Source organism: Pteropus vampyrus, unplaced genomic scaffold (assembly GCF_000151845.1).
Source record: "Pteropus vampyrus isolate Shadow unplaced genomic scaffold, Pvam_2.0 Scaffold462, whole genome shotgun sequence".
In the NCBI taxonomy this organism is placed as follows: Eukaryota; Metazoa; Chordata; class Mammalia; order Chiroptera; family Pteropodidae; genus Pteropus; species Pteropus vampyrus.
Window position 1 is genome coordinate 1,523,482 of NW_011889243.1, and position 27,063 is coordinate 1,550,544.

The 27,063-nt window shown below is 49.4% G+C and overlaps 1 protein-coding gene across 1 annotated transcript in view; it reads left to right on the forward strand.

The window, feature by feature from the left end:
- LINGO1 (leucine rich repeat and Ig domain containing 1) overlaps positions 1-27,063 on the forward strand; it is a 102,891-nt gene that overhangs the window by 11,273 nt on the left and 64,555 nt on the right. Inside the window, exon 2 of the mRNA XM_011382128.2 lies at positions 14,854-15,025. The gene's annotated coding sequence lies outside the window, so the exon portion shown is untranslated. The remainder of the gene's footprint in view (positions 1-14,853; positions 15,026-27,063) is intronic.

Consider the following 27,063-nt stretch of genomic DNA (forward strand, 5'->3'; position numbering starts at 1 on the left):
GGGACAGGGCTTGGGGCTTGTCTGACCCGCATCTACAGGGGCCATCTTCTGCTGACTGGGTGGGGCACTGAGGAGGAAAACCCCCTGGTAGCCAGGGGGCTGGGTAGAAAAAGCACTGGACCAGGATGAGTGTCCTGGGGCTGCCATTCATCCCAGTGACCTCAATGTCCCTACGTGGACAGTGAGCTCAGTGAACGAATGAGGCCTGAGGCCCTTTCCCTCAGGCATTCCAGAATCTACATCATCTGAGGTTAGAGGGGCAAAGCATACCAAAGGCTTGGGTTGTAGAGTTATGGGCAAGGGACAAAACTGGTTAGGAGGGCTAGAAATTCAGGCCAGGGTGATAGAATTGGGGCTGGGGAATGTGGGGGACATCTTTAGGCAGAAGCCAGCAATATAGAGGGAAAGTGTGGGGAGGACGTTAACAGGTGGGACAAGGGGCTGGGGGGTACACACTGAGCCCATGGGCTCCCACACCCTCCCCACCAGGGATGAGTCAGTTTATATGATGGAAGATTAACCCAGCAGCTACTCTACAAAGAGACGGGAGCCAATAGCCCTCCTTAGAGCTGGCTAATCTCTGGTGGGGACTGGCTACAGTGGTTGGTGACTGAATCAGGGCTCCTTGTGTGAGCAGGGTCGGGGTTCAGTATGTGATCAGGATTAGGGCTCAGTGTATGAGCAGAGTCGGGGTTCAGTGTGTAAGCAGGGTCAGTTAGGGCTCAGTGTGTGAGCAGGGTCGGGGTCAGTCTGGTTCTCTAGGTGGAACCCTGCTGGGGCAGATTTGGGGGCCTTACCTCTTTACTGCCTCTTAGCTTTCAGTGCTCATATCACCCTGTTAGTCAAGTGCTCAAGGCTGATGTCACCCACCCTGGGCCTCATGTGAAAAAACCAAACCCTTGGGAATCTGGTCATAATATCCACTTCCTCCAGAATTTGCCATGTATCAGGCACTGTGTGGCATGTATCATTTTCCTCATTTTATAGATCAGGAAACTAGAACTCAAAATGGCGAAGTGACTTTCTGCAAGTCAGCAGGTAGGTAAGTGGTAGAGTCGGGATAAAACTCTGTTCCTTTCCCCCTTTTCAGTTCCCTCAGCATCCCTCCCTGGGACAGAGGGCCTTCAGTAGAGCTCTTCCTGCCCAGGTTCCCCCACGGAATCTTATTCCTTTTTCCATCCAGATTGGGGACTGTAAATTCAGCTTTTCTCAGGTCGAAGCTCACTGAGTAGGCCAGCTGGGCCTCGGAATGGACTGGAAGGATTTCCTCCAAGGTCCAAGGCATGCAGGCAGGCCCTGTTCTCACAGTGGCTGGGAACAGGTGGAGCCTGTCTGCAAGGCCCCATAAATCCCAGGGGTTGGCTTTGTTAGAAGGTAGAGGAATCCGGCAGCCCCAGTGGGGGTATTTGATCATCTTGGTGCTGGGTTTGAGAGCTTTGGAGGGTTCTTCCCAGCACCGCTGACATCACCCCTATAGGCATTTTCCTCCTTTGCTTCCAGGAAGTGGGTGAAGAGGGCATCTTGCCTCCATGGACACCTCATGTTGCACATGGGGCAACTGAGGGCCAGAGAGGGGAAGACACTTGTGCCAAGAAACAGTATTAGTGGAGAAGAGGGACCAGAACCCCAGGGCCCTGCCTCCCACTGCCAATATTCTTAGGTGTTCCCGCTCCCAGGCTCAAAACCATTGAGGAAACTGAACACTCATGAACACACAAAGGAATCATATTCTAACAGAGGGACTCTGAGTACTATAGCAGCTGTTTTCTTGAGCCTTCCTGAACCCTCTACCAGCCTCAGACACTTCTCAGTGATAAGAATCCACCCATGTGTTCGTTGTTTGGACAGTTTCATGGGGAAGAGTGGTCCAGAATTTGAGTGGTGTCCCAGAGGGAGGGGACTGAGGAAGGGTCAGCAGGAGGCCGTGCTGACACGAGGAGGGGCAGCAGCCCCTTTCCTGGCTTATCTGCACTCTCTGAGATGGACAGGATCATCTCGTTTCCCAGCTGGGGAATCTGAAGCTCAGTGAGGTGGAGAGATGGGTCTAGAGTTTTCCAGCTTAATTCCACTCACATCTGCCTGTTCCAAAGACATTGTGTTTCCACTAGTCCCCTCTGTGTACCCAGATTGTAACATAGAAAGGAGAGTGGGAGGCAGTTCCCTGTCCTCAAGGAGCTACTGAGGGAATGAGATTTAAGTCAGAAGTAAAAGGGGGCAGGCAAGTGCTCCATTAGGTTTCCGCGCTGTGTGCATAGATCAGAGGTGCACAGGAGAGATGTGTGCAGCTGGAGCAGTTGTGGAAGCTGGTGAAGTTTCGATAGGAAGAGGGGATTGGGAAAAGCAGGCATAGCTAACAGTGTGTGTGTGTGTGTGCGTGCGTGCGTGAGTGTGTGTGTGTGTCTGGGGGGTGACTGGGTAGTGGTCAGGAAGGCAGCAGCCAGGAGCTGACTAGGGTGCTGTACTTTCGTAGACATAGGGCTCATCTGCCCCCTTCCTGGACACCTTAGAGTGCCTCTTCTCATGTCCAAGCCTCAGTTTGCTCACCTAGAAGATTGGAGTTTGATACCTGCAATACGGCCTGTTGAGAGGATAAAGGAAGGCCATGGCGGTTGCGTTGAACATGCAGACTGCATACAGCTGACACGGGCGTTGGGAGGGGTAGCTCATCTGCGGCATCTCCACCCCCATTAGGTATTCCCCAACCTTTAGGCCTGGACACCTCATGTTACAGATGACTGGCGACCAGTGCGGGAAGACACTTGTGGCAAGAAACACAGTGTGTTAGAGGAGGGGGACCAGATTCCAGTGTTCTACCTCCCATCGCCAGTATTCCCAGATGGTCCCTCTTCCAGACGCAGAAGCCTTGTGTAAACTAAGCATCTTTGAGGACTCAAAGAAATGATGCTTTAATAGTTGGAGTCTAGGCACTGTGAAGGCATCTGTTCTCTTGGGCCTTCCTGACCACCCCCTGCTCCCCCGCTCCGCCCTGCCCTTCCCCTGCCACTAGGCTCAGCCCATAGGTGACCTTGTCTTGGGTCTGGGCTGAGCTTTCATCTCTTTCTAACCACACACTTACCCCCACCCTCCACCCCTGTCCTACGCAGAGGTCATTAGACCCCCTGGTGGTTTATCTCACCATGGAGATGGGATGCTTTCAGGCAGGTGTGGGGTTGGGCAGAGGGCTGCTAGAAGCCAAATGAGAGACCTCCTTCCCCTGCCTCTTCTCAAATGGCCTGACCTCAAGCCCTGGGTATGGGACAACTTGTACCTACTGTGAGAGGAGCCAGGAAGAATCCACCCTCAAAGGCCTTCCCGGGCCTGCTAATTGAAATGCCCTCCTACTTCAGCCCCATGAGCCCTGTCAGCCTTTAGCATCTCCTTACCCATTAGAAACAGTTCTAGGTGTGAGTCCCAGCTCAGCCATTTCCATCTGTGACCTTGGGCAAGGGACATAATCCCTTGGAGCCAGTTCCTAGTCAACTGGGAATAATAATAACTGACATCCAGTGTCACATAGTTTCAGCTCTGAGACATACATAGCCTTGGCCATTGCTACTATTTTCCTTCCTCTCTTCCCTCTTCCTCTACCCCTGAGAACAACTGGAGCCTGGCATATGAGTGAGGTTGGCTCTGTTGAATACAGGAAGGGGGAAGCTGCAGGTGCAGGCCACACTAAGCATCAGTGCTTTAAACAGTGGAAGTGCCAAACTGAGCTGCCACCGCAGCCACTGTGTAACCTCTGAACTTGCTGCCTCTGACTTAGCTCTGGAAAGTTCCCTCCTCCACCTCCATCTCCCACTCCACTCACCCCAGCTCAGTTATAGCCACTTGATGCTGAAAACACACAGCAATTTGCAGACCTTGGCTACTGGTGACACCCACCTTGCCTACCACCCTGGCTGCAGCTGGCCCAAGGCCCAGATCCCAGTCAGCCCTCCAGTAGCCATTCCAGCAGGAGAGAGTCTAGGAGGGGGCAGGCTTGGCCTTAGCTCCACCTCAGTCTCTCCTGGCATAAAAAACTCCCGAAGAGCTTACCACAGAGCAAGTGCCCCACATGCTTTAGCTATTACTGTTAGCAGTAGTAGTCGTAAGAGGAGGACAAGAAGAGAAAGAGAAGGAGGAAGAGGAGGAGGAGTGCAGTCCCATCTCACAGAAGAGCAAGGTGAAGCCCAGAGCATTTGAAAAGCCGCCACCTCCATGAAGCCTTTCAGGCTCTGCCTGTTCTCCCAGAATGACTTTTCATTCTTTCTGACTTAATTTAGTGTCTCTCTTATGGTATTGCATGTTCAGGGCCTGGCACAGAGTGGGGTGGATTCTGAGGTGGGGTGGGTGTGGGTTGGAGGAGCAACTCACACAGCTGTGGGTGCTGGGAGGCCCAAGAGGCCCATCTGCCCAGGGACCCTCCATGTGGGAGCACCCCACCCCCAGCCCTCACTTCCCTCCACTGGCTTCCTTACTTGCTGGCCTGCTGAATTACTGAGGAGTGCCAATGTGTGTGGTGAGAGCAGAGGCTTTGCCACCCACCCTGGAGACCTTGGCCTCTGCTGCATCCTCACACCTGCGCCCTGGGGCATCTGCCATGTCCTCCTTTCCTGCAGCCCCTTCCCCACCAGGTCCACTGGTCAAAATTCTGACCTCATATTGCTACCAGTTGTTAGCAGTTGAACTCAGGTGAGTAAAAGTTAATTGAACAAACGTGTGTGCGAGGCACTGAGAATGCTGAGGACTGGACTCCAAGAGGCCCTGCCAGCAGGATGGGGCCAGGGACCATCATCTGTATGCGCATACTGCAAAGTGCCTTTCCTGACTTGACCCCCTTGAGGCCTGTGTTACAGGCAGGGAGCTAGAAGGGAGCCAGTGGAAGAGAGCTGGCCAGAGCGGCTCTCATCAGTGGCAGTGGGAGTATGGAGGGCAGCCTGAGGCCACTGCATGGACACCACTAGGTCATGGGACACCACTAGGTCATGGAGCCTGCTCTTCCCTGATGGGGCTTCCTGTTCTCTGCACCTCCCCTAGCTCAGCCCTGCTCCTCCCCTCTCCCTGCAGCCACCTTAGTGGTTCCAGTCCAACTCTGGGTCCTCCTGCTGTGCCCACCTTGACCTCTCTCATCCTCTCGGCCTATCTGTGTGCTTCCTCCTCTCCTCAAGTGAGCCTGATGGCCCTGCCATTCCCCACTTGTGCTCCTCCTGTCCATGGAGGAGATCCAAGCCCTTCACCGTGAACTTGCCTCCTTCTACCTCATATTTTCTCTCTGGCTTCCCACCTCTGTCTTGAGGGAAGAGGTGTTTCCTCTCCAGTCAGGGTCATCCCTGTTCCCCAATATGGTCCACCCTCATTGTCAGATGTTCCTTTGCCACAGCCCCTATCCGATTTCTACACCCACCCATTCCCCAACACTGGAGGATCTCTGGGCCCCTCGAGCCAATGGTCATGCCCAATCACTTCTGTAGTCTTTTAGGCCATGGCAGAAGCCCTGCACCACCTCTCACTAATAGAGACTGACAGCCACCCTGGACTCCAACCCGGTGTAGCCCCATGTAGCCGTGGAACATCTTGGGCAACACTTTTGTCGAGTGGGCCAGAACAATGCCTGGAACACAGTGAGCACTCAATGAATTCTTGTTGAATTAATGAACTAATTAAGTAACTAATTCCTAGCCTGCTGGCCTCACCCTAGCATTGTGCAGATCAAAGTAACTGATGGATTTAAAAGGACTTTGAGAAGTTTGTTGTTTGGACTTGAGCATTCATGGTGCTCAGCGGGATATTGCTGCTGCAGGTGTTACAACCACTGCCCTCACTGCAGATTCTGCCTCCCAAATACCTCTCCTATCTGTTGTCTCCATCCCTTTGCCCACCTCAGGCCCCATCAGCTCTCCTGTGGCCATTGCCTCAGTCCTCACTTGGCTCACTGCCTCTGGTCTTCTCCTATGTAACTAACTCGTCCTCCACTGGTGGCAGCCAGGATGATCTTTCTAAAGCACAAATTGGATCCTGTCACTCTCCGGTTAAATCCCTTCAGCCTCCCAGTGGCTGGTAACAGCAGACCTCTCAGTCATTCCTGCACACAGGCCCTTCTCTTCAGCCCATTGTTCATGCCCCTGGGCCTTGGCATAAGCAGCCCCTCTCCTACCCCCTCCCCTGTGCATTCAAACCCAATTCCTTTTCCTTCGAGACCCCTCCCAAAGATCCCTTCCCCTGGAAGACTTCCCTGACCCCCAGTCCTGGGTCGGATGCTTCCACCCTGTTCCCACAGCATCTTGGGCTTCCCTCTCACACTGTCCTTGAGTGGTTGTCTCTTATCTCCCTCTGTCCAACCCCTAACCCCACCATTTATCTCACTAGACCAAGCTCTCTGATATAGGATCTTGGGCATTTTTTTCCCTTTAGTTCACAGAAAGCATTAGAGAGCATCTGCTGAATGACTAAATGAATCAACAAACTGTGGGGACTCTGGGCTGGACCTTTGGGCCTATAGTGGGGAGTGGGCAGTACTGCATACCCTTGGGTGGCCTTCTTTTCTGAGTATCCCACTGGGCTGTGGGCACTATCTTGGAATTGCCTCCAGCACAGCCTTCCTGACCCAGCTGCGCGCCATGGAACGGCCGTGTCTATATCTGCAGTGAGGGGTCCTGAGCTGTCCCAGGGCTTTACTACAGGCCAAGGGTAGTGTGGGAGTCCCTGAGACTAGGGTCTGCAGAACCTCCCCACCTGGATCTCGGCTTTGCTGCCCTGTTCCCCACCCAGCTAGAGCCTTTTGGTCCATGCCGCTCTACCCCACAGGTCAGCCCTGCCCCTCTTGACCCCTGAGGTGCCTCAGCCAGGAACCCAGCACTGAGTCTGTCTACTTTCTCCTGCTTGGCCTCAGCCCTGCCTTCTGCCCTGGTAGTCTTGCTGATGTTCTGGGCACTGCCCTGCTCTCACAGACTTGTGTCCTGGGATTTCTGGTTTCCTGGCCTGGCTTCCTCTGGTGCTGACTGCCTTCCCATGAGGGTTACCTTTCAGTAGACCCAGTCCATTCCTGCTCCTGGTTTCTGCCAGCCCATGCCTCTGAGCCTGCACATCTGGGCAGAGTCCTGTGTGCCCATACCTGGAGTGGGAGAGGCTGGGGAGGATGGGAGGGAGGAAATGCTGCCTGGTTCAGAGGGAACCCCTAAAGCTGAAGCACCCACGTGCGCACAACCACCAGAGATTGGGAGGGCCTGGAAGATGGGGTTCAACTGTAAGAGATGCCCATGGGTGGGGGTTTCCTGGCAAGGGGGGTTCCCTGTGCGGGCCCGTGAGGATGAGGAGGTTCTCACTAGTGGACAGAGCCGTGCAAGCAAAATTGTCCTGGGTGCCCGCTCTCCTGGGCTCTGGGCCAGCTTCATTCCCTCCCACAGCACAGCCCTTGGGTAGATAGCAACTCCATCTGACAGACGAGGAAACAGGTTCAAAGAGGCTCAGAGACTCACCCAGGGTCACCAAGGCACTGTCAGGCCTCTATCCCGGGTCTGTTATCTTTTCAGGCTCCTAAGTGGAGGGGGCAAGGGAAAGTCTGGGGAGAAGGGTGGGAGGCTGGCCGAGTATCAAACAGCTGCTGACTGTGACTTTCAAGGAGGGGGTGTGGAAGGATGAGGGATGAGGGGTGGCTTTCTGAGTTGGTCCCCCTCCCCAAGGCTCTCCTGTTGTTTCCTCCCCCTGAGGGAGAGCCCTCACGATGAGAGGTTCCCGCCTCACGCCCCCTCCTTGGAGAGGCCGGCAGTTTGCCTTTTCAGAGGATAATTCCCCATTATACAGAGATATTTAGCCTAATAGAAGCCGACAGATCATTCAGGGCAGTAATGTACTCCGGCTTCAAGCGTTTAGTTTCCATGGCCTCAACTCCTGGATTAAAGGCTCCTTGCCTGCACCAGCCCCACAACCATGCTTGTGACCTTGACTGCAGTGATGGGGTAGGTTTCTCCCTCCTTCCTTTCCTCCCCTTCCTTTGTGACCTCCTCCTCTCTCCCTTTCTCTCTTTTTCTTAAAGCAAGTATTTTTCTTCTTAAATATTCAGTTGAGAGGCTGTTGCTTAAACCCTGCATGCTCTGGGGACAGGCCAGTTGTGCTCTCTGCCAGTGGGTATGGGGGCACCTGGCTGGACTCAAAACAGGTGCTGGCCGCCAGGGGCTGGCAGTCTGAGCAGCTGGACCCTAATGCAGGCATGGGCAGACAGAGGCTGGGCAGATGGCAGCAGAAGTGGCACTTGATGGCCTTTCATTGATCAAGAGGGCAGCTTCTGGAGGTACCTTCTTCTGGCCCCTACAGGGTACACTTGTCAGTTCGTCTGTTTCTGCTGCTCTCCATCTTGTCTTTGTCTTGTCTTCTCATTCCTCCCTCTGCCCCACCCCAGCCCCACTTTTATTTGGTCCTCAGGCTGCCTATTTGAGCTGCTTTGTACTTTTGTGCAGGTGGCACGGAGTGTGGGAAAGCACTGAGTATTTGGAACCAGCCAGTCCTGGGTTCAGATCTTATCTCCAGGACTTACAAGCTATTTCTGTTCAATTTAATATTTTGAATTTGGGCAAACTCCTTAATCTCTCTGAGCCTTCATTCCCTCAGTTGTAAAGTGAGATGCTACTACTTGGCCCACAAGAGCTTTATGAGGGTTCAGTGTGTGATGTGGCAAGGAATGATGTGCGGGGTGGCAGCTTGCCCTGCCTTGGTGATCCCAGTCTTCCCAGGGGAGACACTACCTCCTGATGCACCCACCTCTCCTGCCCAGATACCCTCTCTCTGCCCCTCTGGCCAGGAAGGGGAAAGGCAGTCAGGAGGGGTGCTTGGCAAGATGGGCTCTGGATTGCCCTGGTCACAGCTGCCTGTGTAAGAGGCTAAGCAGAAGGGACCCTTCTCCTTGAGTTCATTTCCTGGGCAAAGCTTAGTGTCTGGTTCCAGGTCTGGTTTAAAGGAACCCATCTGAGGGCCTGTGGCAAGACTACCAGGAGAAGAAGGAGAGAGGATGGAGGAGCAGGGCCTGTGTAAGTTGTGAGGACTCCATCCAGGCTGGGACTCCATCCCCAGGTTTCAGAGGGATGGACAAAGATAACCTCTAACCTTTGGGGATGGGGAGTCTTGGCAGTTATACGGAAGCCTGGGATGGGATGGGGAGAGTCCTGCTCCTTCCAGGGCAGGGAATAGAAGAATGACCATTAGGGGTGCAGGAGGGGATGGTCCCTAAGTGTGGGGCTATAGGGAGAATCTGGGGCTGATGAGCTGTGGGACCTTGGACTGGTCCCGTTCCCTCTCTGGGCCTCAGTTTACTCATCTGCTAAATGGGTTTAATCATCCTGCCTTATCTGCTTCATGAATTGAGAGGAAGTTCCAGTTAGAGAATAGATGGGAGTGTTCTGTGATCTATAATGTAGTTATAATAATAACTATCATTCTGGGCATTACTTTGCCTTCCTTCACTTTAACACCCATTTTGATCCGTATAATCTAGCCCTGTTTCATATGGTGATAAAATTGAAGAAACTCACAGCTGAAAGCAACCTCCCTTCCTACTGCAACCCCCCACCCAACATATATTGTCCCCAGACCTCTGCTTGCACACCCCTAGGGACAGGGAGCTCACTACTCCCAATACTGAACATAGATCTGTCTTCCTGAAGTCTTTTCTCACTGGGCCTAGCTCTGCTCTCTGGGCCCATAAATGCCAAGTGTATTTGTCAGGGACCCGAAGTCCCCAAGGGACATGGGTTTCAGGCTCATCTCTTCTTGACAAGGCCCCTGTGAGCAGACCTCATTTTATCAAAGACCTCTGGACAGACATAACAATGACTGGGCATGGCTCTCTGGAGCTGCTGTACCGTCTAGTTCGAATGACTGGCTCACTCAGCCTCGGAGTCTCCTGGCCATCAGGCTCCCTCGCTATTCTGTGTAGCTGGCTCTGGGAACTACTCTTGGCACTCGCCATGTTCTACTCTCTCTTGTCCTATTCCCAGGACAAGTGGAGGGCTTTGTACAGGGGACCCTGCCTCTCTAATTGACCCCTCCTAGCTGGACGTTCCTTCATGACTCCATCCTAGTCTCTGCCAGAAGAGTTGTGCCAGGCAAGGCCAAGGACCAGCCCTGCCAGTGCCCATGAAAGTCCACCCCAGGGGCCAGTCTGACTCACCCTGCCACTTTCCTGGACGTGGTTATTTAGCCAACCATTGAGCAACCCAGTGCAGTTTTCTGTCTCATTCACAAGGATGTGAATGAGAGGTCCTTGCTGGAGTGCATGTTATCCTTTTGAGCAGCTAAGAGAGGATGTGTTGTTATCTTGCAAGACTCTTTGATAATAAACTCCTCAGTCTTGCCATTGTCTTTCCTGGTGTTCTGTGCAGCACTTCTAGAATTTCTATTAGAATGGACGTGAAGCTCACTAGTCTAAGCCCAAACTGGCTTTTATAGCCTTCTTCTTAAAACAAAAGGGGAAGGATGTTAATATTTATAAATGCCAGTTCTTGACATATACCATTTCATTGAATCTTCATCACAGGTTTGTGTGGGAGGATTGTGGTTGCCACTCTGCAGGTGAAGGAGCTGAGCCTTGGGAAGTGAAATAACTTACCCAGGGTCCCACTGCTAGCAAGGAGTAGGGCTGGGACTCATAGCCTGGATGGTCTTATCCTCATACTCATGTTTTTCCCAGATGCTTCCCCCGACCCTAGCCCCCATGCATCCTCCTGTCACTTCTCACAGGTTTAGCCTGCATGTTCTTCATCCAGCATGTGCTGGGGCCTTGCTCTGTGCCAGCCCCTCTGCACCCTGTCCCATCCTGCCCTGACCTGTCTTTTGGATCATTTTGTCTCCTGTCAGCCTAATGGTGGTGCCCAATCTATGCCCCTCCCTACACACCACACATGTACAGGGAACAGAGCAGGGGCTTGGGGAGAAAAATGCTTCCTAAAAAATGTGAGACTCGATTGGTGTGGGGTGCAACAGTCTTCATGGGTATCTCATCCGCTGTGATACTTTTAATAGTTATGTTTGATTTGGGGGGGGGGTCTGGTGGTAAAAAGCAATGCATTTCTGTGGTAGAAGATCTAGGAGTCATGCTCGATGCCTTTCCTACTCCACCCCTCACATCCAACTCATCAGCCATTGCTTCTGCTACAGCTGACATGCTGCATCTGGCTAGTCCCTCCCTCACCCTGGCTAAGCCTAGTCTCCTTGTCCTCAGGCTTCTGAGACACCCAACCCACTGGTCCCTTGCTCTCACACCTGCTTCCCTTTAACCCAGACTCAGCCCCAGGGAACTTCATAGCACAAACCTGTTAAACCCCTCCGGTGACTCTTCATTACACTCAGGATGAAAACCAAAGCCTTTACCTTCACCCTAAGGGCCTAACCTCCCTCTGCAGCCTCATTTGCCACAGTTGCCCCCATCTCTGCCCACCTCATTCTAGGCACCTGGCCTGCCTGCTGCTCCTCAGAAACACCAGCCCCTCCCCACCTCTGTTCTTTGCCCACTCCTGCTCTAGGCATGACTGAGTTCTTACTATATATATATATCAATTCAAGTATGACCTCTGCAGAAAGGCCTTCCCTGATCCCCCTAGCCCCAGCCCAGGTACTTTGTCTCACATTACCAGGTTCGATGATCTTAACTGCATTTGTCACTCTCCGGAATTATCTTGTTTATTCATTTGCTTATCATCTGTAGCCCTGTTCCCATGAGAGCACCAAATTTGTCTTGTACCCCACTGAATCCCTAGCACCTGTATGTAATAAGCCTAGCATACAGTAAGTGTACAATGAGCATTTGGTGGCAGACCAAAAAATAACACAGAAACATATAAAGGAGAAATAGCAAATTATATAATTGTGGATGTAGTAGCAATTAAAATGTAACAAGTGTGTGTTTGTGTATGTGTGTATGTGTGTGTGTAAGCTGAGAATCACCTGCCTTTTTAAAGATAGGCTTGGGAGTGCCTGGGCCTGAAGCACTGCATGCATGGGAGACGCACACCTGTACGTGCGGGTCATGTGCACGCGCGTGCATGTGCACACACGCACGTTTCCCTGTTCAGTAGCACTGTGACCTCTGGCAAGATCTTTCACCTTTTGGGCCTCAGGTGTTCCACTGGAACGGGGCTTTCCGAGGCTGAGGCAGAGGTCTGGATGCCATGGCATCTTGAGGCCAGCCCTTGCCAGTGGCAGGAGCATACAAGCAGCCAGCCTGCTGCACTGTGCTGAGGGAAGTGGGAGGTTTTTATTGAAGTCCACCTCTGAAAAGGGCTGCTCCTCCTGCTCTCTGAGGTGAGATCTTACTTGGGCAGGAGGAAGTGGTCAGGGCCAGGAAATTGGCAGAAAAACCTGGAGACATGAGCTTTGCTACTGGGAGGTGGATTATCATCACACTCAAGGTTTCTTGGACGCATCTATAGCTTCAATTTGTTAAGTTTTTATTTGTGTGTGTGTGTATGTGTGTTTTTAAAACAACTTTGATACATTTATTTTATTCCTTGAACATTGGTTTCAATTGCTACAGAAGAATATCCATGAAATTAAAAAAGGAAAACACATATCTATGTTTCCACCACCCCAAGGCAACAACCGTTCCCTCCCTACCCATTACCCTTTTCCTGTGAGGACAATACTAAAACCTTGCAGAACACATGGGAAGTAGAAGTGACCCTGGACCTTAGGCAAGTTACTTTATCTCTCTGTGCCTCAGTTTTCTTATCCAAAAAAAATAAGAGACTAATAATTGCTCCTTCTTGCGGTTGTTGTACAAATTATGAGTCAACATTTATAAAAGTATTAGAAAAGTGCCTGGCCCTTAGTATGTGTTTGTTAAATAAGATGAGTAATAATTAGAAAGGAAAGTGTACCCATGATGCCGCCATCCTGGCAGAAAGAGGCAGCTGTGGGATGTGTCCTTAGAGTCAGCAATTGAGAGTTTAAGCCCTCACTCTGCCAATTACTTTAAGCCCCTTATTCCTCATGTAACCAGGGGTATGTATGTGGTATCTTAAGCCTCAGCTCCTCCATCTGTAGAATGGTTGCATCATCTGGACCCTATGATGTAGTGATGCGTCTGAGGGTACCGGTTGTGAGGGGGCTCAGTGAGCATGGATCCCTGTGTACCGTGGCAACCCAGCTCTCTCCCTCATCCATTTTCTGTTTTCTTGTTCAATACTGTTAGGTAAACATTGCTCCGTGTCACTACTTGTGTCTGTGTTTATCATTTGAAATGGCTGTGTAATATTCCATTGAGCAGAGGTGTCACAATGTACTTTGTCATCTCTATTGTGGGATGTTTAGGCAGCTTCCAGCATCTTGCTGTTATAAATAGCCCTGTAGTGAACAGCTCTGTGCCCAGAGCACTTGCTCTCTGATGGATGATTTCCTCAGGCAACCTCAGGAACATTTCGTTGAGGCTGCTTTGGAGGGGGTGTGGGGCTGAGAGACAGGCCAGCAGCAGTGGCTGGGAGAAGGAGGTCCTTTCAGAAGTGGCTTGATATCCTGCCCCAGGAGCAGCATCATGGGCAGCAAGACACTTCGTGTGACAGTGCTAAGCATGATGGGAAAAACAAGGTATCTAGTATGACAGTGCTGAGCATTATGGGAAAAACAGGGCATCAAGCGTGACGATATGAGCATAATGGAAGAACATGAGGCCACCATGGCAAGGGCAGTGGGTGCGGTGGAGAGTTGAGACTAGAAGCTAGAAGAACTAGATTCTGATTTCGCCTTCACCATGCTCTTACTGTGTGACCTTAGGCAAATTCCTTACCCACTCTGGACTTCAGTTTTCTCTATGTACTGTGGCCAGGGGCTGAGCAAGGGTCAGTCCAGAGCTGTGCTGTCCACTATGGTAGCCAGTAGCCACATGTGGTTATTTCGATTTAAATATAAATTAATAATATTAAATTTACAAAATTAATTTCTTAGTGACACCATCCACATTTCAATATCCAGTTGTGGCTAGTGGCTACCACATTGAGCAGCATAGGCATAGAATATTTCTATTTTGCCAAAAGCTCTATTGGACTGTGCCAGTCTAGAGATATTTCTAGAGATCCTTACAATCAGCCTTATTGTGCTGTGATTTGGGATCTCTGTCATCATGCAGTCCTTAGCTCGGAGAACTCATTACGGACCTAAAAAGGCTAAGTGACTTTCCAAAGGCCACGACTCTGGAAGTGTCCTGAGTCTGAAAAAGCCACACCCCTGTTTCTTTCCCTAAAGGTCCCAACTTGGCCTCAGAGAGAAGCTGTGCAAGAGTGTGGGCCCTCTGAAGGGTGGCCTCCAGCCAGGGATGGTGCCCAAGGGAGGCTGGTAGGAAGGCAAAGTAGGTGGTCTCCTGTTTCCTCAGATGCAGGGCCTCTGGGGGCACTGGGAGGGGCTATACTATTCTCTTTCTATGCCTGAAACACTACCATCCATTCCCTTAGACTAGAGATCAAAAAAGATGGCTGCCTCAGGCCCTAGGCCTAGTTCTAGGCATTCACTGGGAAAGGAACTGTGAGAAATGAGTCCACAGCACTTGAGGGTGAAGCCCCTCCTCCTCCACTCCACCCCCAAACTCACATACTCTGGCAACAGTACATGGATTCCAGCTGCACCTGCCACCAGCCCACCCTTTTCTTCAGAGGGCAGGCCTTCTGCAGATGCTTTACCGCAGCCTGGAGGCTCTCCAGGGGGAGGGGAGGGACCTGGGGGAAGGGGCAGTAAATGTAGAAAATAAGATGTAAGATGTGAGGAAGTAATGATAAATTTGACTGACTTGGTCTTTTCCTTTATCTAGGTTTGGCCACCGCCTACTCTACCCCTGTGCCCAAGTGCCCCTCTGTCCCCTAAATGAATCATACTGCTCACTCTTGCTTCTTTGTTTTCTAGGGATCCCATGGCCACGTCCTGACTGCCCTGAGTCTGTGGGGCCACACAACCTCCTCTCCGCATTCTGGGCCTCTGGCTTTGTCCAGCCCCCAGACCAACTCCTCCTCACCCCAGCTCGGGCCAAGGGGACTCCTCAAGCTTTGGGACTCAAAAGGGCACAGTAGCAGTCACGGTAGGTGGCATCCCCACCCAACCCACTTCCTGTTCCTGGGGATACCTGAGCCTTCTTGGTCCTTGGAACAAGAGGGATACCTTTTTTAACATTGAATCTGTCAGGATTCCTTTGGTTGCAAGTAGCAAAAAATCTATTTTAATAAAATGAAATGATCAGCTCATGTAACAAGTATCCAGAGGTAGTAAGGGCTTCATGCAGGACCTGATCCAGTGGTTCACACTTTGCAGCCAGGATCTGGTCTGGTTTCTGTCTATATTCCTCCATTTCTCTTCTTTGGCGATGGCTGTACTCCTAGTGGCATTTCACAAGATATGGTCACAAGATGTCTGCCAGCAATCTCCGGGCAACATGCTTCCCGGTTTAAATCTGGGGTCGGAGGTGGAGACAAAATCTGCTTTCATGATAGAACAAATAAAAGTCCTGGAGTTGATCTCTTGTGCTCTATTGGCAAGATTTGGATTATCTTGATCCATGTCCACAGGGCTTGGAAGCATGGATGGACTTGGGGTTACAGTCTGTCTTTCCCCAACCATGCGACCAAGAGTGAGGGGAAGGTGTTAACCGAAGGAAGCTTGGGGTTCTGCTAGCAGGAAGGAGATGCCCCTAACTGGGGAAGGTAAACAACAAGTGATCGTTATAGACTGAGTCTGCCCATGCTCTTTTTCAAGGCCTAGTTTAGCTCTCTCCTCCAGGAAGCCTTTGCTGACTGTTCCAGCCAATGGTTATCTCCTTTAGTTCATCTTCCAGCTCTACCCTTTTTACAGATGGAAAGACCAAGGCCCAGTGTGCATTTCCGCATGAATACTTTATTAGTTATTCTATTAGTACCAAAGTGAGTTGCTTTCTTTGCCCTTGGCTGCTAGGAAGCTCATAGCTATTTTGTGGCCCAATTTTGATAAGTGCTCTGGATGCTGTGGCATGCTCATAGCCTTGCCTCTGGCTTTATCTTCTCTCTTTTTCATCTTGTTCCAATTTCTTCTCTTATTTTTCAGCTTGTGCTGTTCTCAGCAGCCTCAAACTCTTTTAGAAAGAGGTGGGGTATAAATAACCAAGAGTGGTAAAAAATGAAGCATTCAGTGCCAACTTCAGCCAAATGCTAGGCTTTTCACCTTCCTAGGGGCAGCTGGGTGGGGATTCATCTCTAGGCCTAGAGCCAAGTCTCCCCCTAGGGAGACACCAAAGCTTGACTGTGATGGCCCCAGTGCAGTGCCCACCCTGCCCTCCATAGGTCAGGAACGGCATTGTTCTGCTTCCAACCCTCTTCCCTCCCTGCTCTTCATCTTATCAGAAGCTAATGAAAGAGGCTGGGAAACCCAATCCTCTGATAATTAAATTTACTTAACGGGTATTCAAGTGGAGTAATGAGAAGTTTAATGTAGTGATTAGATTTTTCTTTAATTAAAATGAGAATCGTGTGTCTTGCCAGCAAACCAACTTGACCCTCTGCTTGAGAGTGGTAGACAGACACTGGGGGGCTTGGCTGGGTGGGTGGGGGCTAAGGGATGGTACAGCCTTCTGCCCTGGCACTGCTGTTCTCAGAAGTAAGCCCAGCTCTAATGCTCACTCAGGCCATCATCTCTAATTCAGCTCCCATTTCTGAGCCCTGTGAATGCCAGGCCTATGCTAGACCCAGGGTGGAGGTTTCAGAGGCGAGTCAGCAAGGGTGGCTTAAGGCAAGGAGCACTGAGGAAGGATTTGGGTACTGTGACAGGAGGAGGTATTTGGGTGGCATAACTCATTGCCATGTGCCAGCCAACGCCTTTACCTTCATGTTCAGCCAGACTTGAGTTTACCTTCGTTGACACTGGATCAGATGGGCTGATGGAATTGGGGCAGTAGGGTGGATAATCAAAAAACCTGAGGTAATCCACAAACTCCTTCTCCTTGGTTTAGGACCACATCCATGCTGGAAGGCTGACTGTCCTTGCTGTGTTTCTGAAGGCCAGTCAGGGATGCTGAGGTTGAGTGGTGGCTGGGGCAAAGTGAATGTGGTGATCTCAGCATAGCTGTTTGAGGTGGAACATAGGATGGGCCTTGTCGGGGTAGAGGGTGGGTATATTTGGGACCCTGAAGGCAGGCCCTGGTACCCCAGGGGCAGGATATGTTTTCAAAGCAATGGGTAAGGCTGGGGAAAGTCCTGAGCCCTCCATGGAGGGAGTGAGGGTGCAGAAAACTTCTTTTATTGAGCTTTAACTTCAGCCCCACACTGGGCCCTAATCCTGGACAGACTGAACCTTGTCCTGGGCCCATGCTGAGCCCTGACTCAGCCCCACACTGGGCTTGGCGTCATGGATATAGCAACGGAGAAACAGGTGCCGGCGTGGGTGGGGTGAATGGTGCCCTGTTTTTCCATCTCCACTGCTAGCTCTGCTGCCTGTGGGCAGGACTCCTGTGCCAGGCCTTACACTTTGGAAAGGACAAGATGAATCAGACATGGTCCCTGCCCACAGGGCTGGTGGGGGAGGTGACAAACAGGCAATGATAGCTGAGTGATCAGAGTTGAGGCGAGGGAGGTCCCAGAGGGCTGGGAGGCTGTGGATCTTCGCTTAGAGCCCGTGGGAAGGGGAGGTGATGGAGGCAGGGGCCAGTGGGAGGCTGAGATGGGGGTGGGGTGTGGGGCAGGAGGGGCTGAGGGATGGTGCAGACTAGGTGAGGTGAGAGATGAGGTGGATGGCACCCATGGAGGAGTGGGGGCCTAGGGTGAGTGATTCTCCCCTCCAAGAACTGGCTGTGACTCCCCCAGATTACTCTCAGCTCCTGGTGAACTAAAGGATTCACCTGTGGGGAAAGTTGTTGGTGGGCCAAGTACTGGGTTGATAATGTTACCTCATAAGAAAGGCATTTTTCTCTATTTCACAGAACAGGAAACAGATGTCAGGGACTTGCCTGATGCTACTCACCTGTAGCAACCTGGTGGGGTGATTTCCCAGGTCTTGCTGCTTCCAAGCCTGCACACCGCTATTCCTGCCAGTGCACTTGCTCTGGGCGGTGGGGCTCCTCTACTTCCGACGCCTCCGGCCTGGGCACTGGCCGGGGAGACTTGAGCTTGGGGCCAGTTAGACTGGCATCCAGGGCTTCTGATGTCAACTGAGGTCCTTGGAGTGGGGGAACTGAGGAGGGCCCTGGCTGGGGAGGGTACTAGTTTTAGGAAGGAGGGTCTTCTGCTTCCTTCATCCCCACCCCTCCCCTCTCTGGATCCCACACCTCTGGATTTCTACTCCCCCACCACATTTGCCTCCTTCCATGGCCCAGACCTTTCTAAATAACCAGGCCTAGAGAAACCATCCAGCTAGCTATCCATTACCCACGTGGGGAAATTGAGGTCACAAGAGGGGCAGGGACCTAGTCAAGGTCATGGGGCTCTGCTTCTCATATTTCTTAAAGATGAAGAGTCTGAAATCACATCTTGAATTTATACTTTAAATACAAGCACCGTATTTGAATACTTTCTCTCCAATGGAGCCTTGGAAGGCATGTACACAAAGTTCACACTACACTGGCAGATGCCCTCAGGAAGCTGCCTCCAGATGTGTCCATCTCCCCTCTCTGGGTTACAGGGGCTGCAAACCACTGTCTCATTCAGTCCTCTGAACAGTCTGGGAAGGTGCATTATTTTCTACAAGTGAGAGAACCAAAGTCAGGAACTAGGCTACACTCACATAGCAAGCTGCAAAAGGGCAGTACCTGACAAGCTCAGATGCTTGGCCCCAGCCATCATCTCAGATTGTCTCCTCCTTGCCAGGATTGTCCTTTCTTTGCCTGCGGGCAGTTCCCCCTCCAAGGGCCCCCAGCAAACCCCCCTCCACAGTCGCTTCCCTACTTGCCTTGTACTCCAGCCAAAACCAATGACTCCTTCCTAACACTCCCCACACTTTCCCACATTCAGGCCGTTGCTCAAGCTGTTTCAGCTCCCTGGAGCTCCCCTCTCCAACTCCACCTGCCCATCTTTCTACACTAGCCAAAATGCCACTTCCTTCTTAGAGTTCCCCTGTCTGCCCTCACTCGGATCAGAAGCCAGGCCCCCTCCCCTAAGGACCATCTTACAGCTCTTTGCCTGTACTCCCTTAGGCTCCTGTCCTCCCTGTGTCTGACTTTGCAGCTGTGTGGAGGGCAGGATCCTCACCTGGCCCCTGACTTCCTGGCCAGTTACCCCCAGGGCCTAGCACACAGCAGGGATGCAGGAGGTTGTCAGGGTCTCCATCTTGGAAGGGGCTGCATCTCTGCAAATTCATCCCTTTTCTTAGCAGTCCTGGGTCATCCGGCCCCACCCTCACCCCTTCGCCAGCCCCCAGAGAAGACTAGCCACTTACTTTAACCTTGACTGAGTAGAGGTGAGGGCTGGCTTCTGGCCCCCTCAGAGCTCTCAGCACATGCTCCTAACTTGACTAGGTTCTGGGGGCAGAAACAAGGCAAACCCCATCTTTGGGACTCACAGGCATGTCTTGGAGCCCAGCAGGTATAGGTGCCAAGGGAATTCAGTCCTGTGTGCTGAGTGCTGGTAGAGGACTATGTGGGCACTCTGCTTGACTCTACTTACCAGCTCTGCAGATTACTAGCTGTGTGACTTTGAGCAAGTCATGTAATCTCTCTGTGCCTCAGTTTCCTCATCTGTTAAATGAGGTGATGACAAACCTTCCTAGGGTTGCTATGAGGATTGCTGAGTCAGTACAATGTAAAGCACATAGCACAGCTCCAACACAGACACCCAGTATGCTCCCTGGAGTGTTGACTGTCACCATTGCTCTGGGAGGGAACATAAAGGCAGTGTGTGGGAGAATGTTCATGGAGAGTTTCCTGAAGGTAGGGAAACATGAGCAACAGCTTGAAATATGAGGCACAAAAAGCAGGAAAAGACATTCTGGGAAGAGGGAATGACATCAACAAAGGTCTAGAGGCAGTTTTGGGGATAGGGAAGGAAGGCATGTCTAGATTTAGGATAAGAATGGGACAAGGGTAGACCACAGGCTGGTGCCACACAAGGGCTGCATCCTGAGGGACCTTGGGTGCCACACTGAGGAGTTTGGACTTGGTGCTGCAGGTTGTGAGAGGCTACGGGGTATTTCGTTTTCTTTTTTCTTTTCTTTTTTAACCATAAGAACAATATTTGCTCATGAGAAAACATTGAAACGATATACCTAGAAGTGTGTCCAGTTAAGTAGGAGAGTTCCCTCTTTGCCCTTAAATCTTGTTCTGCCAAGGTCCCACTGTTGTTAGTCTGATGTTCCTCTTTCCAGAACTTTTTCTTTGTCTATGCAAGCATATGTATTGTATTTTTTTTTTTTAAAGAGAAATGGAATCATATTATGTACATTATCCCACAACTTCCATTTTTCACTTAGCAGTGTGTTGTGGGCATCTGTCAGTGTCATGGCATACAGATCTACTGTGTTGTTTTTAATCATTACCTAATATTCCATTGTTTGGACGTAGCATAATTTATGTAACTAGTCCTGGGTTGATGGATTTTTAGGTTGTCTTCCATTTTTCACTCTTGCAAATAATGCTTCAGTGAACATCCTTGGGGTGTGTGTGTGTGTGTGTGTGTGTGTGTGTGTGTGTCTTACTGACACGTTTAAGCCTTTCTGTGGAATAAATTTCTAGATGTGGGATTTGCTTATTAAATTTTAGAAGGTATTGCCATATTGTTCTTCCATTTTAAGGCCATTTTAGGCTCCTGCACTTGGTATCTGCGGTTGCATTTCCCCACACCATCCTCTGCACTGAACATTATCACACTTTTTAATTTTTGCCAGTCCAGGAAAACATCTTGTTGTGGTTTCAAACCTCACTTTCCCTCTCCCCAGCGAGGCTGAGCATTTTTTCATACAGTTATTGGCCATTTGTATTTCCTCCTCTGTGAATCGATTGTTTATATCCTTTGCCCATTTTTCTTTTCTTTTTGCCTTTTTCTTATTGATATAAAGCAGCTTTCAGTATATTTGGAATTTAAAACTTCTGTCAGTTATGTGTTTTGGAAATAATTTCTCTAGTCTTCCATTTGTCTTTTTAACTTTGCTTATGGTATCTTTGACCATATAGAAGCTTTAGATTTTTATTCAGCCAAGTCTGTCAGACTTTTCCTTGGGGCTTCTGAGTTTCATGTCTTAGCTGGCCAGGCTTCCTGGAGGATTTTAAGCAGAGTGGGGATGAGGTCAGATTTGTAACTGGAAAAGATCATCTGATTGCCACCGTGCAGAGAGTAGGTGGAGGAGGGACTACAAGCCAGAGGATAGGAGGCAGTTGAGACCTTTGTGCTGAAGTGGGTGAGGGGAGAATTGGGGGGAAGGTGAGTTTGGTAAATGTTCAGGAATTGGCTGCCCATGGTGATGGGATGTGAGGGTGAGAGAGGAAAAGAGAAAGGACTCTAGAGTGATGCCTGTGTATTTGGCTGGGGGACAGCATGGCTGCTGCCACCATCACCCTGAGTTGGGGACGGGACTAGGGAGGGAGATGCATGCAGGTGCATGTGAGTGCTCGCCTTGGCAGGGATATGTGTACACATGGGCATATGCATGCATACAGGTACATGCTCAGAAGTTCTGGAGATCGGCACATCTGTGCTGTGACTCCACGGCGGAGGCTCTACTTTTTGTAGAGTTTCTGTTCTCTACTAAGTACTGTACCAGCTCCTCCCCTACCCACCACATGCTCTGTAATCTCTACTACCCTTGTTTTACAAGTAAGGAACCAGATTCAGAAAAGTGAAGTAACTTGCTCAAGGTCACAGAGCTAGTAAGTGACAGAAAGGGGAATTTTTCACTAACTTAGATCTGACCACCCACAGACAGAATTCCCACCAATGGCATTGAGGAGCCTTTCATTCATTTCTAACCTGACCAACCCAGTTTCATCAGGGGCTCTTAGGATGATTGCTGGAGTCAGACTGCCTGAGTTGGAAATATAGCCCCATTCTTTACAAGGCAAGTTATTTGCCTCCATGCCTCAGTTTCCCCATCCTGAAAATGCAGACAATAACCTTATAAGGTTTGGTAGGAACCGTATGTGTTAGCGCTTGTGAAATGCTTACGTAATGAGCACCAAGCATCTATGATGCCCTCTGTGATGATTGTGATGATGACACAACAGTGGTGATGGCACTTACCCTTACCTCCATGTCTGCGCCCCTTTTCCTCTTTTGTCTCCCTCCGTCCTCCCTCCACCTGTCACCTCACTCCTATGCCAGCTCTTCTCAGTTCCCCAAGGTAATTTCTTTCACCATTTGCCTTTGAACCTTTGTCCTCTGTTTTCAGCCCCTAAACCCATGGTATACAATGAATTAAAACCCAATCAGTCAGCAAAAACCATTCAGGGGAAAAGAACTTATGTTGTGCTCCAGGAATCCTCCCTTAAGCCTGTCTAGTCAGGCATTTTCCATGCGCTGGTGTTTTCATCCCAACATGGTGAGAATCAGACCATAACGTCCAAATAAAAAACCCCTTCCTCCCTGAGTGGGAATGCTCAAGTGTACTCTTAAGCTGGGAGTTCAAGCCAACCCCAACCCGGCCAACTCTCCACTCTACCCACAAGCCAGCACTAGATCCCTGAACCCAGGATGAGAATTCTCAGCATCATTGGCTGGGAAACTTGCCAAGAAAACAAAAGCAGAAAGCACAGCAAATCCTAGACACAGTTCCTTCTCATGAACATATCTAAACAAATCCTGTGGCCATGAGGGTGAGCGCAATTTGTCCAAACTGGATAAAATTGTCAGATCTGCACCCAATGTAAATTATCTTTTATGCCAGAAAACTCAGTGAAATCACCAAAACTCACCATCATGGATTTCTCATCATCAAAATAAATTCCCAAGTAAATAAATCCTTGTGGTAAAAAATGGAGCAGTTTTGCCTGTTTCTTTTGTAGTATTTTGTATACATTTATACTGTGTCAAACCCTTTTATTCTTAGCCAAAAGGATGACAGAACTCACTTCAATCCTTCCCAGGGAATTCCCGGAGAATTGTAGGCCCCGTACCCCAAAGCCTCTGAGAGAGGATTCTCTTTTTCTTAACTTTTAAAAAATTATATTTATTGGAGTAACATTGGTTAATACAATTATATAATTTTCAGGTGTACATTATAATTTGACATCTGTATATTCTATTGTGTGTTTACCACTTAAAGTCTAGTTTCCTTCAGCTACCATATATTTAATCTCCTTTACCCTGTCTACCTTCCTCCTCCCCGCTCCTCCCCCATCCCTTACCCTTTGGTAACCACTAGTCTGTAGTCCATGTCCATGAGTCTCTGTTTGTTTGTCCTGCTCATTTGTTGCTTTTAGGTATATATCCCACATATAAGTGATATCATGTGATTTTCAACTTTTTCTGTCTGGGTTATTTCGCTTAGCATGATTATCTCGAGGTCCATCCATGTTGTCGCAAATGGCAGTATTTTATCTCTTCTTATGGCTGAGTAATATTCCATTGTATGTATGTACTACAGCTTCTTTAGCCAATCATCTATTGTAAGATACTTTGGTTGCTTCCATGTCCTGGCCACTGTGAATAATGCTGCTATGAACATCGGTGTGCAAATATCTTTTCAGATATGAGTTTTCAAGTCTTTGGGGTAAATACTCAGTAGAGGCATTGCTGGATCATATGGTAGATCAATTCTTAGTTTTATGAGAACCCTCCATACTGTTTTCCATAGTGGCTGCACCAATTTGCAGTCCCACCAGCAGTGTATGTTTCTTTTTCTCTGCATCTGAGAGAGGATTCTTTATAACTACTCTTCTGGAAGCCCTGGTCTCTAGGACTCCAGGCCCACCAAACTTGCCTTTGTCCCAGAGGCTTCTTTAAGTTAAACAACCCCTATCCCTCCAACCCAAGTCCCCTCCCCAGCATACCCAGCACCCCTGCAGGGTGCTATGTAGTCACAAGTTCCAGCTACCCTGGCCAATGTTCAAAATAAGTATTAACACCAGCGCCCCGTGCTCATGTGCAAGGAACTTCTCAAATTCGCCCTCATAGTAGAAGTGTCTTCTTAATAGTGTCAAAAAAAATGGATGGTACTCATTTGGGTTTTTTGGGGGGGAGGTGGGGTGGGTGGGGGGAGGAGTGTATTCCACTGCAGCCAAATCTTGCTTCTTGGAAAAAGGAGACATGGCAAAGGCGTTTATAGACACGAAGGGCTTTCCCCTTGGGTTGTCTGCCTGCCAGCACCCATTCTGATCTTGTGGGGGTTCTTCTTCCTATTCCCTGTGTTGTTCCACAGGAGCACACAACATTTAAGGTGACAATTGCCCAAGTAAAGTGTCAATAAGTTGATAATATAAACCTATAATTAAGCTTATAGCTTGTGGTCATTTTTGACTCTAAGAGTCCCTGTCAGGTTTTCGTCCCTCCCCTCTAGCTATCCATGTAGGTCAGATGAGCTGGGGGCCCTACGCAAGAGTCGATTCCAGATCAGAGTCAGGGATAAAGCTCTGAAGACACCCCAGCCTTTGTTCTAAAGTCAAGTTCAAGCCCTTGAATGTAAGCCAAGGCCTCAACTGTCAGCCTAGGCTAATACCTCCCTTCTCGAGGTGAGGATTGTGTTGCTAGTGGGTCCTGCTGTGGGATCTGGGACTGCCCCTTTTCTTTGTGAAGAGCAAACCTTTCAACTTGGAGACTGAGATTATTCCATTTCCTCTTGAATTCCTAGTTATTTAAGGGCTTCCAAAGAGACTTAGTTCTCTCACCCAGAAAGTAATCTTGATGCAGGACAGGGCAAATTTCCCCAAGTTGGTGAAGGAGACCAAGCCCTGCACCGAGAGAAGAGGGTTCTTTGGCAGCAAGTGTAGAAAGAATTCAACACACACGCCAAAGTTAGAGGCAAAAGGAAAGTTTATTTGAAGAGGGGTAACACTCCATAGACAGAGTGCAGTCTCTTCCCAGAGGCAGAGAGAGGACAGTGAGAGGGACTGAGTAAAGGCTCTGAGAGAAACCCTGAGTATTCAGAGGATTCAGTTTATATGTCATTCTTTAGTTCCCATTTCCTTCTATATGAACATACAATGAAGAAGGGGAAGAGTATGTAGCATGGAAAGGTAAGAATAGGTAGAGTGAAAGGCCTGTTGGCAGTTCCCAGTCTTTAATCCTTAGGTTCCCCATGATTTTAGCCATAGGGAATGACTCTTGGTTCCTGTTTCCCCCTCATAGATGTGGGGAATGGGTTGCTGGCAATCCCCATAGAAATCTTCCTTTGTTCTGCAGATGTCCTCCTGACTTGGCTGCAGGGCTGATCAGCAAACTGCAGTCTGAATGTGGCTTGATTAACATTTTAATTCTCTTGCCTTCTCCCTACATTAATACGGCCTCAAATAACTGTAAAGGGGCTAAGGAAATGTGAGGGACATTGTGCTGTGTGGAGACGGTGTGGAGAAAATGTGCCCAGACATTCAGTGAGCAATAAAATTCTCTGTGCTGGGTGTGTTATGAGACCACTCTCAGTACGGGTTTCAGAAGAGCACAGGCCATCACTCCTATTTATTCTCTCCATCTGGGGTACCTGAGGCCAGAGAGGCCTAGCATGCCTGGCTGGGGGGTAGGGTGGGGTGCTGGTGGGAAAAGAATCCCTGTGGACAGATGAGGCCCATAGCAGGCCCAGGCCCTCCACCCAGGCTCCAAGTTTGTCTCAGCCTTTCTGCTTTTATCCCATTGTTTGCTTTCCATTCCAACACCATCCCATACATCGAATTTCTCAGGAGAAGGATTGCGAATGATGATGAATTCAGTGTTGGAAAGAGAAAATCCAAGAGGAGACATCCAAGAAGCCACTGTGTCTTAGTCCATTCAAGCTGCTATAACAAAATACTATTGACTGGTTGGCTTATGAACAACAGAAATTTATTTCTCTCAGTTCTGGAGGCTAGAAGTCCAAGATCAAGGTTCTGGAAGATTTGGTGTTTAGTGAGGGCCCACTTCCTGGTTTGTAGAAGGCTGTCTTTTCATGGTGTCCTCACATGAGCAAAAGGTGAGCAATCACTCTGGGGTCTCTTTGATAAGGGCACTAATCCCTTTTGTGAGGTCCCTACCTTCATGACCTAATCACTTCCCCAAAGCCCTACCTCCAAATACCATTACACTGGGGATTAGGTTTCAACATCTGAACTGGTGAGGGAGAGGCGCTGGATAGGATGGCCTCAAACCCAGGAGAGCACCCTCACTGGGACAGAAAGAGCTGCAAGTTATTGGCTTTCTTCCACACTTTCATTCCTCAGCAAATGTGGCTGCTAAGGGCTGATTACAACTGCAGAGTCTGACTCCAGGATACCTGAGATTGAAGCTTGACTTGGTCCCTTATTAGCTAGGCAACCTTGGGCTAGTTACTTCTCTCTGCCTCAGTTTTATCCTCTTTAAAATGGAGGTATTGATAGCATCTGGCTCTCTTAGGGTAGTTGTGAAGACTAAATGAGTTAATATATGTAAAGTGCTCAGAACAATGCTGGGTACACCACCACCACTGTCATCATCATCGTCATCATCACCATTACCATCACCATCCAGTACCAGATACTGTTCTAGGTGTTCAAGAGTAGAAGTCAAGATCCCTGTTCTTACATAGGATGGGGGAAATGGAAAATAAACAGATAAATAATTAAATTAAGATGATAATTTCAAATAATGGGGATACTAAATAAATTAGACACATGAAGAATTACTCATTGTCATTAGTCAGTAGGGAAATGCAAATTAAGATCACAATGAGATACCATTGCATAGCTATTTCATTGACTTTTATAAAATTGGCAATACTAAGTGCTGATGAGGAAACAGCACATAGAACTCTCATATGTTGCTAGTGAGAATGCAAACTGGTAGAGCCACTTTGGAAAACAGTTTGGTGTTTTTTTGTAAAGTTAAAAATGTGCTTACCATGTAATCCAGCAATCCTACTGATAGGTACCCAAGTGAAATAACAACTTACATTCATATAAAACCCTGTATGCAAATAGTTATAGTGGCTTTATTCATAGTTGCCCAAAACTGGAAACAACCTAAATGTCCTTCAACTGGTGCCTGGATAAACAATTGAATACTACTCAGCAAT